The sequence below is a fragment of the Schistocerca americana genome, chromosome 2 (assembly GCF_021461395.2).
Source record: "Schistocerca americana isolate TAMUIC-IGC-003095 chromosome 2, iqSchAmer2.1, whole genome shotgun sequence".
NCBI lineage: Eukaryota > Metazoa > Arthropoda > Insecta > Orthoptera > Acrididae > Schistocerca > Schistocerca americana.
The window spans coordinates 1,008,805,172-1,008,820,124 of NC_060120.1; positions in this window are offsets into that span (position 1 = coordinate 1,008,805,172).

Consider the following 14,953-nt stretch of genomic DNA (forward strand, 5'->3'; position numbering starts at 1 on the left):
AGGCCTGGAATGATTAAGATTGTCTGATCAGAGCTTTTTCTGGCAAACACTTTGAACATGTCCTTTCTTATTACAGTAAAAGCAAATAGCCTGGCGTGACGGGCAATTTTCATGCGAATGTCTAGTAGCACACCGCGGGCATAATTTCACTGCATTTGTGTGCTGGCGCGGCACACCTGGTTTAGAGCGTGGCGGCAGCTGCGTTGGTGTGCGTGAGGGCATTTGACCGGGCCGCGCAGCGCGCCCGGCAGGCCGGTTAATGTTACACACGGCTGGCGAAGTTGCAAATGAGTCCTGAGCACAGTCAAGTGTGTCTTGCCTATCCAATATGTCTATCACTTGTTGAAGGGAGGGATTAACGAGTTACAAAATTTGCTCCCGTATGCGAACATCAGAAACGTTCTGTGCTATTGCATCACGCACCCAGGTATTGGAATAAGGAAGGCCACAGTCACATTCAAACGCACAATCCCTAGTAAGGCCTTGCAAAGTTGCAACCCACTCCCGATTAGTTTGACCGGCCGTACGTTTTGTACGAAAGAACGTATACCTTTTTGCAACTACATTAACTGTTTCTTTGAAATAGGCGTCCAATGCCGACAAAATTTCGTCGTAGGACAGAGTTGCTACATCATGTCGGGGAAACAATGTCACTATCACACGGTACGTTTGCACCCCTACACACGCCAATAAATGAGGCTGCCGCTCGTTACCTTGAATTCTGTAGGCGGCGAGATGAAATCCAAACTGGCGGGACCACTCGGTCCACGATTCCACGTCTGGGTCGTAGGGCCTAAAAGGCGGTGCAACTGCATGTTGTGGCTGCGGTAGTGGTGAAGCGGCGGCCGCCGCATCGGTTTGAATGGCACGTTGACCCTGGACGAGCTGTCCAAGGGCATCCAATAACGCCTGCGTCTGCTGATTCTGCAAGCGATAAAATTCGTACAGTACATCTGGAGATTGTGGCGAAGCCATGACACAAATAAATCAGAGCAAGTTACTATCAAAATGACTGCAACGTGGGCGCGTCACCAATACTCGGCGCCAATGATCTGTTGGTAAATGTGCCAACACCTTGTAGATAGAGGAGGCCGAAAAGGAAGCTATCTAACGCAGACGGGCGTGAATTCTGGAACAGGATAAGTATTGAATGCTAATAATAAAAGTATGCAGCTCCTCGAACACTTAACTTTATTCTATCCTTGTGGTACATCGCTCTTGATAATACAAATAAGACTATCTTCAGATACGGTTAATGGCGCCTTGCTAGGTCGTAGCCATGGACTTAGCTGAAGGCTATTCTAACTGTCTCTCGGCAAATGAGAGAAAGGCTCGTCAGTGTAGTCGCTAGCAATGTCGTCCGTACAACTGGGGCGAGAGCTATTCCGTATCTCGAGACCTGCCTTGTGGTGGCGCTCGGTCTGCGATCACACAGTGGCGACATGCGGGTCCGACATGTACTAAATGGACCGCGGCCGATTTAAGCTACCACCTAGCAACTGTGGTGTCTGGCGGTGACACCACACTTTGTACGGACTTCAAGGCGACAGTGAATCCACAACTAGTGATTGCAACTTTTCCTTTACCCTGCCCGGAAGATCTTTTTGACAAACTGTGCCCGGGTAAATATTTTTCCAAGTTGGACCTAGCAGATGCATACTTGCAAATACCGGTGGACGAAGAATCCCAGCGCGTTTTGGTCGTTAACATGCATCTTGGTTTGTATCGATTCAAACGACTGCCATTCGGGTGTGCATCCGCCCCTGCATTGTTTCAGCAATATATCCAAACTGTTTGTGCGTCGGTCCCTACTGCAGCAAAGTATCTGGACGATATTGTGATATCCGGAAAGACGGAAGAAGAACATTTAGCCAATCTCAGAACATTATTTCAGGTCTTGCGACAATATGGTCTTCGCTTGCGGAAGGACAAATATGTGATTTTTGCTCGTGACTTACCCTACCTGGGACATGTACTCATTGCCCAGGGCATACATCCCAGTCCCGAGCACCTCCATGCCATACGAGACTTGCCTTCGCCGCAGAATTTGAAGCAGCTACAGAGTGTGCTGGTAAAAATTAACTATTATCACAGAAATGTGCCGCATGCCTCTTCCATTTCAGCTCCGCTTCATCGCTTACGCCGTAAAGGTGTTCCATTCGTCTGGACGACGGAATGCGAACGTGCCTTTCGCCAGTTGAAATCGGCGTTGCTTTCCAGTACTTGCCTTACGCCATTCGATACCCAGAAGCACCTTTTGTTGATGGTGGATACATCGGATTTCGGGATCGGTACTGTGCTTGCGCACAAAGATGGTTCGCACGATCGCCCAATTGCCTTTGCGTCCAAATTGCTCTCGTCTGTGCAAAGAAACTATTCACAGATCGAGAAAGAAGCATTTGCTCTCGTATTTGGTGTTACAAAGTTTCATGATTTCTTGTATGGTCGTCACTTTGCCATCATCACAGACCACAAACCTTTGGCATCGCTTTTTCATCCGAACAAGCCTGTACCTCCCCGTACAGCGCAGAAATTCATTTGCTGGTCTATTTTCCTCTCGCAGTACCGCTACGATATCTTGTATCGGTCCACTGCTAAGCACGGAAACGCCGATGAGTTGTCCCGCTTGTCTGTTACTGAGGATAGGGCATTCGATTCCTCCGAACTTGCTTGCATGTTCATTGATGCGAAAACCGATGACTTGGTCGAATCGTTTCCGACTGATTTTCGTCGTGTAGCTACAGCCACAGCTGCCGACCCTGTCCTTGCTACCGTTCTGCGTTTTGTTGCTACGCAATGGCCCTTGTCGACGTCACAGATCGGGGACCCGTTGGTTCGCCGATTCTTTGCTCACGAGGAGAGACTTTTTGTACGACGTGGTGTTTTGCTGTTGCGTTCTGATAATGATCAGTCCAGAGTCGTGGTCCCACGTTCGTTACAGTCCTCTGTCTTACAGCTTCTCCACCAAGGACATTGGGGTATAGTGAGAAGGAAACTACTTGCTCGTCAGCACTGTATTTGGTTCGGAATCGACGCCGCGATTACGAATATGTGATCTTCTTGCATGGTGTGTGCCGAACAACAATCAGCACCACCATGGAAATTCTTTGCATGGCCAAAAGCCACTTCCCCTTGGCAACTCTTACACATCGATTTTGCTGGTCCATTCTGGAATGCTCGATGGTTGGTTCTGGTAGATTCATTCAGTAATTTTCCTTTTGTTGTCCGGATGTCTTCCACGACGTCCTCTGCCACCATCCAAGCGTTATCTGCTATCTTTTGCACTGAAGGTCTTCCACAGACTATTGTTTCCGACAATGGCCCCCAATTCATGTCCGCAGAATTTCAGTCGTTCTGCAAGGCCAATGGTATTCAACAACTGACGTTCGCGCCATTTTCGCCACAGTAAAACGGTGCCACTGAACGATTGGTCAGTTGAAGTTGAAAGAGTTGCATTCTCGGGAGAACGCGTTATTGTTCTTTTTGTCCTCGTATCGCTCTCAGCCCCGAGATGGTTGCTCGCCGGCTGAGTTGCTCCACAGTCGTCATCATCGAACCTTGATGTCTTTGATACATCAGCCGCATCAGGTTCCTGTGCAGCGGCAGACACCTGCTTTTGCTCCAGGCGACGTTGTCTACTATCGTCACTACCGAGGTTCACGGCGTTGGCTCGAAGGGCGCATTCTTCGCAGCCTCGGACGCGCTATGTATCTGGTTTTGGGGGGCTCTGGTGAGGTGCGCCGGCATCTCAACCGGCTGCGCCTCTGTCGTCGCATGGGATCTGCCGCTCGCCGTCTGCTTTCAGCGACGGTGCCGTCCGGTCAGCGCCATGGGGACCTATCTACTGCCTCGCCTCAGCCCCAGGTGTTACCGATGCTGCCTTACATTTTGCCCCATGGCGACGCACCGCCGCCACCGCCGCCGCCGCCTGTTCTCCCGCCGGCGACGCCCGCGGTGGACCCGTCGATGCAACCGCTGGGCGCCTCCCTGGGTCACACGCTGCCGATCGTTTCCCGTGACCGGATGTCCTCCGACATGGAACTCTTGCCCGCTCCGGACCATATGTCGTCTTCGCCCGTCGGGTGCCCCGGCCCGATGGAGGTTGACCCTTCGGCCCCTCCTGTCTCTCTGCGGGCGCATACACCGCATGTTGACGTGCACCCTGGAGCAGGTTTTCAGGCGTTTCCTAGCTCCCCGCAGTCCGAATGGCAGGGTGCGGGTGGCACAGCCCTGCCTGTTGTTAGGCTCCCCACCTCGTCGCATACGTCAACATGGGGTCCTCCCCACGGCGGGTGGAAGCCTTATGCCACAACCGTACGTCGAATTGCGGGGGAGGAATGTGGTGTCACCGCCATACACCACACTTGCTAGGTGGTAGCCCTTAAATCGGCCGTGGTCCGTTAGTATACGTCGGACCCGCGTGTCGCCACTATAAGTGATTGCTGACCGAGCGCCGCCACACGGCAGGTCTACAGAGACTTCCTAGCACTCGCCCAGTTGTACAACCGACTTTGCTAGCGATGGTTCACTGACAAAATACGCTCTCATTTGCCGAGACGATAGTTTAGCATAGCCTTCAGCTACGTCATTTGCTACGACCTAGCAAGGCGCCATTATCAGTTACTATTGATATTGTGAATCATGTACCGTCCAGACCGACGTTCACCATTAATGGATTAAAGTTAAGTATTCGACCAACTACGTCTGTTTTTCTAAATTCTAATTTCCTTGTCCTGTTCCAGAGCTCACGCCAGCCTGCGTGAGCTAAAACGCGTGCCTTTCGGCCTCCTCTAGTAACACGGTGTTTGTTCTCTTGCCAACCACAACATTTATATTGCTGGAGATCACTGTATAAATTCAAAAAAATTATTTGCTGGTGTCTAAACAGATACAACTGGGATAATTGTGTGTGGCAAGGCAAAGTAATATTCTATGTAAATTCGATGTAGCAGTCATACAATAGTTCCAGTGTCATTATAGTAATTCTGTAAAAATCATATTGCAAACACATACTTTAACTGTCATTTTATAATTTGTAATAGCTTTCAAAATTTCATGTGTGTATCATCATTGTACTTCCTAGATCTGAGTTCTCTGACAATAGTGGGGCTCAAAACAGTTCTAGCTGTGATATTTTAATTTCTAATAGCTTCTAGTAATTTCGTATATATAACATCAATGTACTTCCTAGCTCTAAGTTCTCCGACAAAAATGTGGATAAACAATTTCATAATATGTAGCAAAAAATTTCGCAGTCTGTCATCGATTTCTAAGTTTCTATATGTGCAACACCCTTGCACTTCCTTTGTTCTTTGACCACAACCTACATTTCTCTGTATGAGCAACAGCTTTACACCTGCTAAGTTTAAGTTATTTGACCATAGTCCACTTGTTTGTATGTAAACACAGTGTATATCACGAGTGCACACCGAAATAGTGAAATCTGCAGCTACACGTTATAAAACTGAAATATGGACGTGAAAATGATAATAAGTGTGCAACTAAGAGGAAAGACTGTCACCATAGCGTAACTATAATAATGATGCTTCATCTTTATGTAAGTCTATATATATACATATATATATATATATATATATATATATATATATATATATATATATATATATATATATATATATATATATATATATTCGACGAATGGTGCCTTGCCACATACAATTGTCCTGGTTGTATCTGTTTAGTCACCAGTAAATATTTTTTTTTTGTATTTATACAGTGGTCTCCAGCAATATAAACATGTAGATAAATGAGAATGAGAATTTACTCTGCAGCGGAAGGCAGGAGACGAGATACTGGCAGATGTAAAGCTGTGAGTACTGGCCGTGAGTCGTGCTTCGGTAGTTCAGATGGTAGAGCACTTGCCCGCGAAAGGTAAAGGTCTCGAGTTCGAGTCTCGGTCGGGCACACAGCTTTTAATCTGGTAGGAAGTTTCATGTACATAAATGTATAAACACCTGAGGATGGGCGCAAGACCGAAACTGGTCATATGACAAATAAACAAACTTTCATTGGGACTCGTAGCGGAAATTTTTCTACACCCTATGAAAAAACAGTCACGGAGTTCAACAGCTTCCACTATGCATAAAATTCATAAAATATGGTTGCACTGTTTACTTTTATTGTAGAGGTTTATTTCTGTCATTTAATTTCCAAATCTCAAACGCTCCTAGATCCGAGCCAAACTATATCAAAGGGTCTCGTCCCAGAACATTGTGCACACTGATTATTGGGCACAATTTAATGGCCTAAATTCCTCCCACCCATGATTATTCGTTGTTCACATTTCATTCCCCTTTAAAAAAGAAATTCTATATACAACAGCCGGAGAAAGCGGTCAAGTGCGTTTGTGTGTCTTGTCTTTGTGAAGAAGTCTTTGGGTGAAAACTTACGTGAACAGCCTTTTTGTCATGCCTGCCTACTGCTCGGAGTGTGAGTAGCAATCTGTCCGTTTCACATCATACTTATTCCGTCACGAAGTTTGTTGTAGATTATGATGTACATAATTACATTATCATAAGAAAAAACCGACATTCATTACGCCACATTAACGTTATCTGTGGCACGAACATAGCATCGCAATGCTGTAATTAAAAGTTTTTATCACTTATTCAGGGATATAAACTGCCTGACAGACAGCAAAGTAAAATTTGGAACTAAACTGAAAACAAATGTTACTGACAACTCCTCCTATTCCGCAGAAGACTGTACATTACTGTAATTAAAAACAAAACAAAAATAAATGAGCACCATGGAGGCATATTTACAAAGGAAACTGCTCATAGTATAAAATGATACGTTCCACTCATTGTGATTTATCGTGCAAATGATACTTGGGACATAAAAGTAACTAACTAACTAACTTAACATGAGTACATCACATAGAGAGGTATAGACCTACATACTTAGAAAACATGAAAAAATTAAAAGGAAACAGATGATCAAAGTAGACGTACATTTCGATTGTGATATGTTTGATAATTCCTAAAAAGCTGTTACACTTAGTGGCAAGAATATATTCTGAGAAAAGGAACAAATCGGCTGTTGTTGGAAATGTGGGCCTATATGATACACAAGTTAGGCTATCATTGCTAAAAAACTATAATATCCATTTTAGGGGTCTAAGCGCTTGAAACCATTCCGTTAATCACATTTACAGTATTCGATAATGCTGTAACATGTTTCCAAATTTGTATCGTTTTCTTGAACTGTAAATGGCTATTATTGGTCAGAGACTGAATGAGGCATCATAGGAGAGATATGTAAACCACATTGAATTTGATGCATTGGCAAACTCATACAACAAGAATTCTATTCTGCATGTCTATGCAGATCTTTTTTTTTTTTGACATTTCAATAATCGTTCAGTTTTTTGACTTGTACAAGATACAATAGGATGCGTTGCATCTTCCATCGTTGCAGAAGTTTTTGGGCTACTAAAGAACACGTAGGTAAGCTTTTTGCAAATGTGAACATTAAAAACATTGCACATATGAGTTGAAAGCTGAAAATGTATCGAACAAGAAGCAGTACCAGTAAGCAAACTAGCATTGGTTTCGGAGTTCCAGCTTCATTTGCTATCGATACAAATACAAGTTTTTGGGCTACTAAAGAACACTTAGGTAAGCTTTTTGCAAATGTGAACATTAAAAACATTGCACATATGAGTTGAAAGCTGAAAATGTATCGAACAAGAAGCAGTACCAGTAAGCAAACTAGCATTGGTTTCGGAGTTCCAGCTTCATTTGCTATCGATACAAATACAATAAAAGTAGTATTAAATGGAGTACGAAAGTATGCTTTTCACTTTACTTCCTTTCTTTCTTTGTTGTCTCGAAATACAACAAAAACTAGGCCGAATGCCCCACATTACTAGAGCAAATACGGATTCAAGAACAGAAAAACGTTCAAAATTGCCTTGCTGATGCTATGTTACTGATTCGAGCCCTGTAATTTTTAGGTTTTACAACAGTAGTTGCGTGCACACGACAGGAATAATGAACGAGAAGCAATGGTAAGCAGTAGTCAGCTAATAGTTGGTCTACTTAAGAAGGCGGTACGCCCCGACCACTCTGGCTTCAAAACAACGTACAGCTTAAATCTATAGTAAAATCTCCCTTCCTCTTTTCTTTTTTAGCTGCACGATCTGACACCACTTCTCACAAACGTGACGTCATTCTGACGTCACATGCAATATTGACGACCGCATGATTGGCTATCAACTTTCGTTAGCGTACGATGCTAACCTCTCACAACACTTCATGCTTGCGTACCGGGAATATACGAAAACACCGCATTCTAGGAATGATTTGTTACAATTGTTGCTATAATAAAATGTCACATAATCACTAACCGACGGTTAATGTCTTCTTATAAGACTAATCTCTGAGGAGTGAGTTGTTATCTTCTATAATATGCAAATTAAGCATGAAACACGTTTGTTTTATAATTTTCAGTACAACGTTTCAAGTTAACGGAGCACTGAAAATTTATCACCAACACGTCACTATTATCATTAAACGTCACTTAATAACGCATCAACGATATCAACCATCAAGAGCGAATATGGGAATCAGGACAGGAGACAAGTATCACACGGTTAAGTGCTAGCGTAATGGACAACGTCGTCGTTTCTGGAATCGAACTTTGTTGATTCCAGACCCATCACATACAACTTTCTCATGTCAGCATTGATAACACGTTGTGTGACTTTCGTATGAATGCAATACAAGTACGTGTGGCAATAAACGTCGATATTTATGTTCCATCTGATTTGTGAACAAAGGATGAAATAAATATTTAGCGATTTATGAGTGTATGGTTAGGCAGGAACCTAATAGGACAGTTTAAATTGCTGTGAGTGAAACGAAGAGCAATAACATTGATATTCTTTCTTGTCACGAAGTCGACAACCGATTATGCTATCGTTGACACTGCGCTTGCTGCGAAACGAATGTTATCCTCGCGCGTAATGGCCTCAAAATCTCTGATCGTTGTTGGGGGATGAGAACTATTATTTCTAAAACGAAGCTGTATCATTCCTCTTCTCGGATGTAGAAATTTGTTTCAGCTATTGATGTGATGTCGCTGAGCTAAGATGCGAATAAAAGCTACAGGTTGGTCACAGGTTGTCAATAATTATATCTCTGCAACTGAAATATGTTCATATTAGCGGACAGCTTCATTAACGTTACGAGCAATATTTTAACGAAGTGACTGTCGATTTTGTGAAGCGTTTTCGAGGGTCTCTTTGTACATCTGAGCCAGAAATTTAAGTTAGTTGACGGCAGTACATGATTAAGAAGGTAATCACTGTCTGTCCTCATTTCTAATATCCTACCAGCTTTTTCTCTCTCGTGTTAGTAAAAAGAAGATTCTGCAATAATAGTTTTGTTACATTAATTTCTAGGCCAGTGAAGACAAGCGAGTGTGGATGGAAGCAGAGAGTATATGCAACTGATTTATTTAACTTCCTTTTCGAATAGTGATAATTTTTATGTGAGATCCATATCACGATCAGTCTAATTCCCGAATTCGTAGTCGACAGTTGAATGATTACATTAACGTAACGCTACAACACGATGGTGCTATCATAAAATTAACACAGTTTTCTTGCAACATAGGTTCTCTAATCGGAACATGCTTCGCACCGGTTGAAAGGTGAAATGCGTCGTGGCAGAAATCCACCTCACACACTGTGAGACCTGAAGAGCCACTGTCGAAGAGTGGGAAAGGTTTCAGTGACAACAGTCAACCACCCTGTGGTCTCCATGCCAAGGATGATCCAAACATGTTACATTGCACGGCATGGACCAACATGTCACCCAGCAGTAGATTTTGATTTCATAGGTGCGAAGCTGCGAAGTGACTGCCTTTCGCAGCAAATTTTGTTCATTTAATTTCGTCAATTTTATTATTTTAGTCCCTTCTCCATTCTGATTTAAGCCCACATGTCTTCATAGATACGTAAGAGGAACAAACCTTTTTCAAGCACTTTACTAAAGAGCCTTTTATGAAGTTATTTACAAGGGAGATGCCCCTTGTTTGTTCAGAGAAGCATATATTAGACACGAATCTCCACAGAGTACTTAGGGAGTTGATTTCCTTTACCACTAGTGTGCGGCGTCTCAGAAATATTGCTAGAGTCACCAAAAAGTAAAGTGTGTGTGAAAAGATACATTAAAACTTTGGCGTATGATTTAATTATAGACAAATAACAGTTTTTAGCTTATGTGACCAACCAACTAAACGATCACTTAAATAAAATTAGTCTTTAATATACCCTGTTTTTAGACGAGACTTACGGGAGTTGATTTGGAAAGAGGAGACCAAACTGCGAGGTGATTGGTCTCATCGGATAGGGAAGGACGTCGGCCGCACCCTTTCAGGGGAACCATCCCGGATTTTGCCTGAGGCGGTTTTGGGAAATCATGGAAAACCTAAATCAGGATGACCGTACGCGAGATTTAACCGTCGTCCTCCAGAATGCGAGTTCACTGCGGTAACCCCTGCGCCACGTCGCTCGGTCAATCAGAATGGTAACTAAAACAATTTCACCAGGCCATGTACACATTCCCCACCCCATGCAGACAGCCAGAAAACCTGTGATTGTGAACTTTTTATATCTATGAAAACATGAGGTGCATTCAATTTATAATAGTAAGGAGGTAATTATTCTTGCATCAGTTAGTAAGTAGCGTAATAGTAAGGAGATGAAGTATCGGTGCGTAAGTTATGTATTGAATGCACCCAAAGTTTTACGCCTTTTATATTTTGAGGCCTCGTTAAAAAAGTGGTAGGGCCTACATTAAAAATTCGTTTTTGTTCAATTAATCGATTTCTGCTTCTCAGTTTTACATGTGAGAAACTTTTCAATACATTTCAAACAATTTGATGAGATTACAGCAAAGACAAGTGGTAAATTTCAGGTTTATTTTAGTTTCTTTTCATCTTACTGAACGATTATATTGCTTCTTCCTATGTAGGACTATGTTTATCTTTTTTTTTTCTTTTTCAATCATCAGTCCTCTGACTGGTGTGATGCGGTCCATCGAGAATTCTTCTGATATGTCAACCTTTTCTTCGCAGAGTAGTGCTTGCAACATACGTCCTCACCTATTTGCTGGATGTATTCCAATCTCTGTGTTTCTCTACAATTTTTACCCTCTACAGCTCCCATAGATGTTATTACGTGATGTCTTAACAAATGTCCTACCATTCAGTCCTTTCTACTTGTCAGTATTTTCGATACATTCCTTACCTCGCCGATTTTTCGGAGAACTTTTCGCTCCTTATCTTACCAGACACCCTAATTTTCAACACTTTGCTGTATCACCATATATCAAACCCTTCGAATCTCTTCTGTTCCAGTTTTCCCACAGTCCATGTTTTACTACCATACAGATTTATTCCTCAAATTAAAGCCTTTGTTTAATACTAGTAGACTTCTCTTGAGGAGGTATGGCCTTTCTACCAGTGATAGGCTGCTTTTTCAGTCCTCCTTGCTCTGATCGTCATAGGGTAACTTCTTCTATTTCTTGACTTCCAATTCTGATGTTAAGTTTCACGCGGTTCTCATTCCTGCTACATCTAATTACTTTCGTCTTTCTTCGATTTACTCTCAGTCCGTGTTCAATACTCATTAGACCACGCCTTAAGTTCAAGAGATCCTGTAATTCTCCTTCAATTTCACTGAGTATAGCACCGTCATCAGCGAATCATTGATATCCTCTCACCCTGAACTTGAATCCCATTTTTGAACGTTTCTTAAATTTCCGTCATTACTTCTTCAACGTATAGATTGAAGTAAAGGAAAATCATTCTTGTCTAATACCTGAACACGTGGTTCTTGGTCTTCCAATCTTTGCTTTTCCCTCTAAGTCCTTGTACATACAGTATATTACCACTCTTTCCTTATGGCTTATCCCGACTTTTCTCAGCATCTGGAACATCTGGAACCATTGCAATGAAGATAAAAATTGGATTTGGGCTCATATGGAGGTTTTTCCTGCAATCGTTCGAACCATGAATAGTTTTTGACTGGAAGAGGGAAAGTGGGACACGGCAGTGGTACACAATGTACCTTCCATCCCACCAGGCAAGAAAGCGAGTTAATACAGCATTGTCATACAGTTCCGGCCTATGTTGAATGTTCCAAGTCCTTAGCTCACCAGGAAGTCAGCTCAAAATTAATGTAAAACTTGTAACGAACAAACAGGCAGATGTGTATGAGATATCTGTCTGTGCTTTCACGCTGTCTCTGCTCAGCCGTGAACATCTGCTCACATACTGCCTGGATTCTGATACTACCAGCACAACATGCCAGACCTGCAGGGCAACCGAAATGTCAGATGTTACTACCTACGTTTCCAATTTGTGCTTTGCAGCATTGACAGGGTATTTCGTAGACTCCTGATTTGTGGAGGCGTAGATCACACTTTACTGAATCTAGTAGCCCCAAGATCTTAGGAAGTGAATGAAACACACATTTGACGTTGTGTCAACAACCTTTCAAAACCCGCGCTCTGAATCTAGTAGCCCCAAGATCTTAGGAAGTGAAAGAAACACACATTTGACGTTGTGTCAACAACCTTTCTAAAGCCACGCTCTGTGTTCTTGCTGCTGTACCCATTCCTTCGGAATGTGTCCAGGTGCTTCAGCTCAGTTGTAAGGCTGTCTTGTCACAGAGGGGTCTCACCCTGTGGACCAGTGTGCATGAAACGTCTTCACACTGGGAGTCGTGGACAGTACGGATTCACGTAGATGAGCTGAGCAGTAGTTATAATCAGGAACCACATGAAGATGGCAACGAATGACTTTGTCGAAATATCGTCGGGTGTTTATAAAGTGACAAGGACGGGCATCCGGAACTCTACAGATTAGAAGGACACCAGGAAGACATCGTACCGCATTTTATTTCTTTGTAGCAACATGTCTGGAGTTCTGGTACACTCACAACACCCCAACACGTCCTAGAGGAACCAATAGGAAATTTCGAGGCTCATTTCCACTTTGTTAATGGTTGCACCGTTTCGTTTCGGTTCGTCTAGAGACTCCACGACACTGCAGGCGTATATCTGCAAACAAATATTAATTAATAATCGTTATTTTGCGAAGTGACAACTAAAATTTTGCGACTATCCCAGATCTGCTACCTCCATTCACACTTGAAGCAACCTTTCTGCATTAATTGTAGTGGAGGGTATGAGTGATCATTTTTGCCATTCACTACATCTTTGATGTATACCGTACGAATAAGTGCAAGGACGATGTGTCAGATGTGCTATGAGGCTAGAAAACCTCGTCGTCTCTAAAATCTAGCGTTCTGGAAACTTCCTTCTCAAAATCTCTTCGCACAGTTTTGGTCCAACATGTTGGAGCGTCATCTTATTGGGATGTAGGCCAGTTTGACACGGTGAGGCATATATCTGCAGCGTTGCTTATTCACAGTACGAAATTCGTCAATCAGCCTTGATACGAGAACGTTCTTCGTTTCCACAAACTATTAGCAGTGTTAATTCGTATTTCTCAATCTCTGTCTTTCTTTATTGTACAAGACATGGAATGTTAATTTGAAAATGTTTTGAGATTAAATTCATGCTTGTGTTCAGTTAATGACCTTTTACATTTTCTGTTCCGTGCATACCATGGTGGTGACGCAGTGTTTCCTCATGCAGCAAGTCAACTGAAACATAAATGTCTCTTGTTATTGAGACATACTTGTAACCTCAAATAACGGCCCTAGGAGAGCGATGGGTCGAACTGGGTATGCTGGTAAAACTGGGAACCTCAAGATATCTGTGACTAGCGCTGACATTGGCCTGATAACGCTCGGAGCTACCAGTAGACGCCACTTTGGAGAGTTGGAGATAACCTTCACTGGAGAATGTCTGTCTGTTTCCTTTCTAAACTATTACAATATTGTTGGTGGAATTTTATGCAGTGGTGGCACTTCTGGGAACAGTGATTTGAAGAGAAACAGTACCTGATAATAAATAAGTAAGCAATTAGATTAAAGATTTTTCACTGTGTTTCAGTGTTTGTATGATGAACATACAGCGAACGATCGCGGTATCACGTGAAAAACCGAGAAGCTGCCAGCACCAACCATAGGGGCAAAAAAAAAGTCTGAGAATGACTTTTACGCAAGCCGAAACTGGTCATAACAAACAAACGTTATTGCGATCTCGACTTTGTTTCAAACAAATGATGAACATAATGTAAATATTTTGAGAATTTGAAGTTCTTTGACAAAAACCAGTTTTGACTCTTAAATTGGGATTTTGCTATCCCTTGGTAGTATTTTTAAGAATTTCTATATGAATTCATATATTATTTGCAATAGAACAAAACTTATTTCTTCTTTTCAAGTTTCTTCAACTCATTTAAATCCTTACCCCATTCTACCCCACAAGTGGGGAAAAAAATGGCTCAAATGGCTCTGAGCACTATGAGACTCAACTGCTGAGGTCATTAGTCCCCTAGAACTTAGAACTAGTTAAACCTAACTAACCTAAGGACATCACAAACACCCATGCCCGAGGCAGGATTCGAACCTGCGACCGTAGCGGTCTCGCGGTTCCAGACTGCAGCGCCTTTAACCGCGCGGCCACTTCGGCCGGCCAAGTGGGGAAAAACCAGGTATTTTGAAACGAATTCAGCTGCTATTATTGATGCTGAGATGATTGGTTTCAGCAGAAATCGGACTAATGTCACGTTGAACCTTCCTGGCAGATTAAAATTGTGTGCCGTACCAAGACTCGAACAGTTTTAATCTGCCAGGATGTTTCATATCAGCGCACAGTCTGCTGTAGAGTGAAAATTTCGTTCCAGTAATGTCATGTTGTTGATATGAAATGTGAATAACCTTTACTGGCATACTTATTCACCACTGAAAATAATTTACACCAATTAAAATATGGGTACCCAGTTTTGT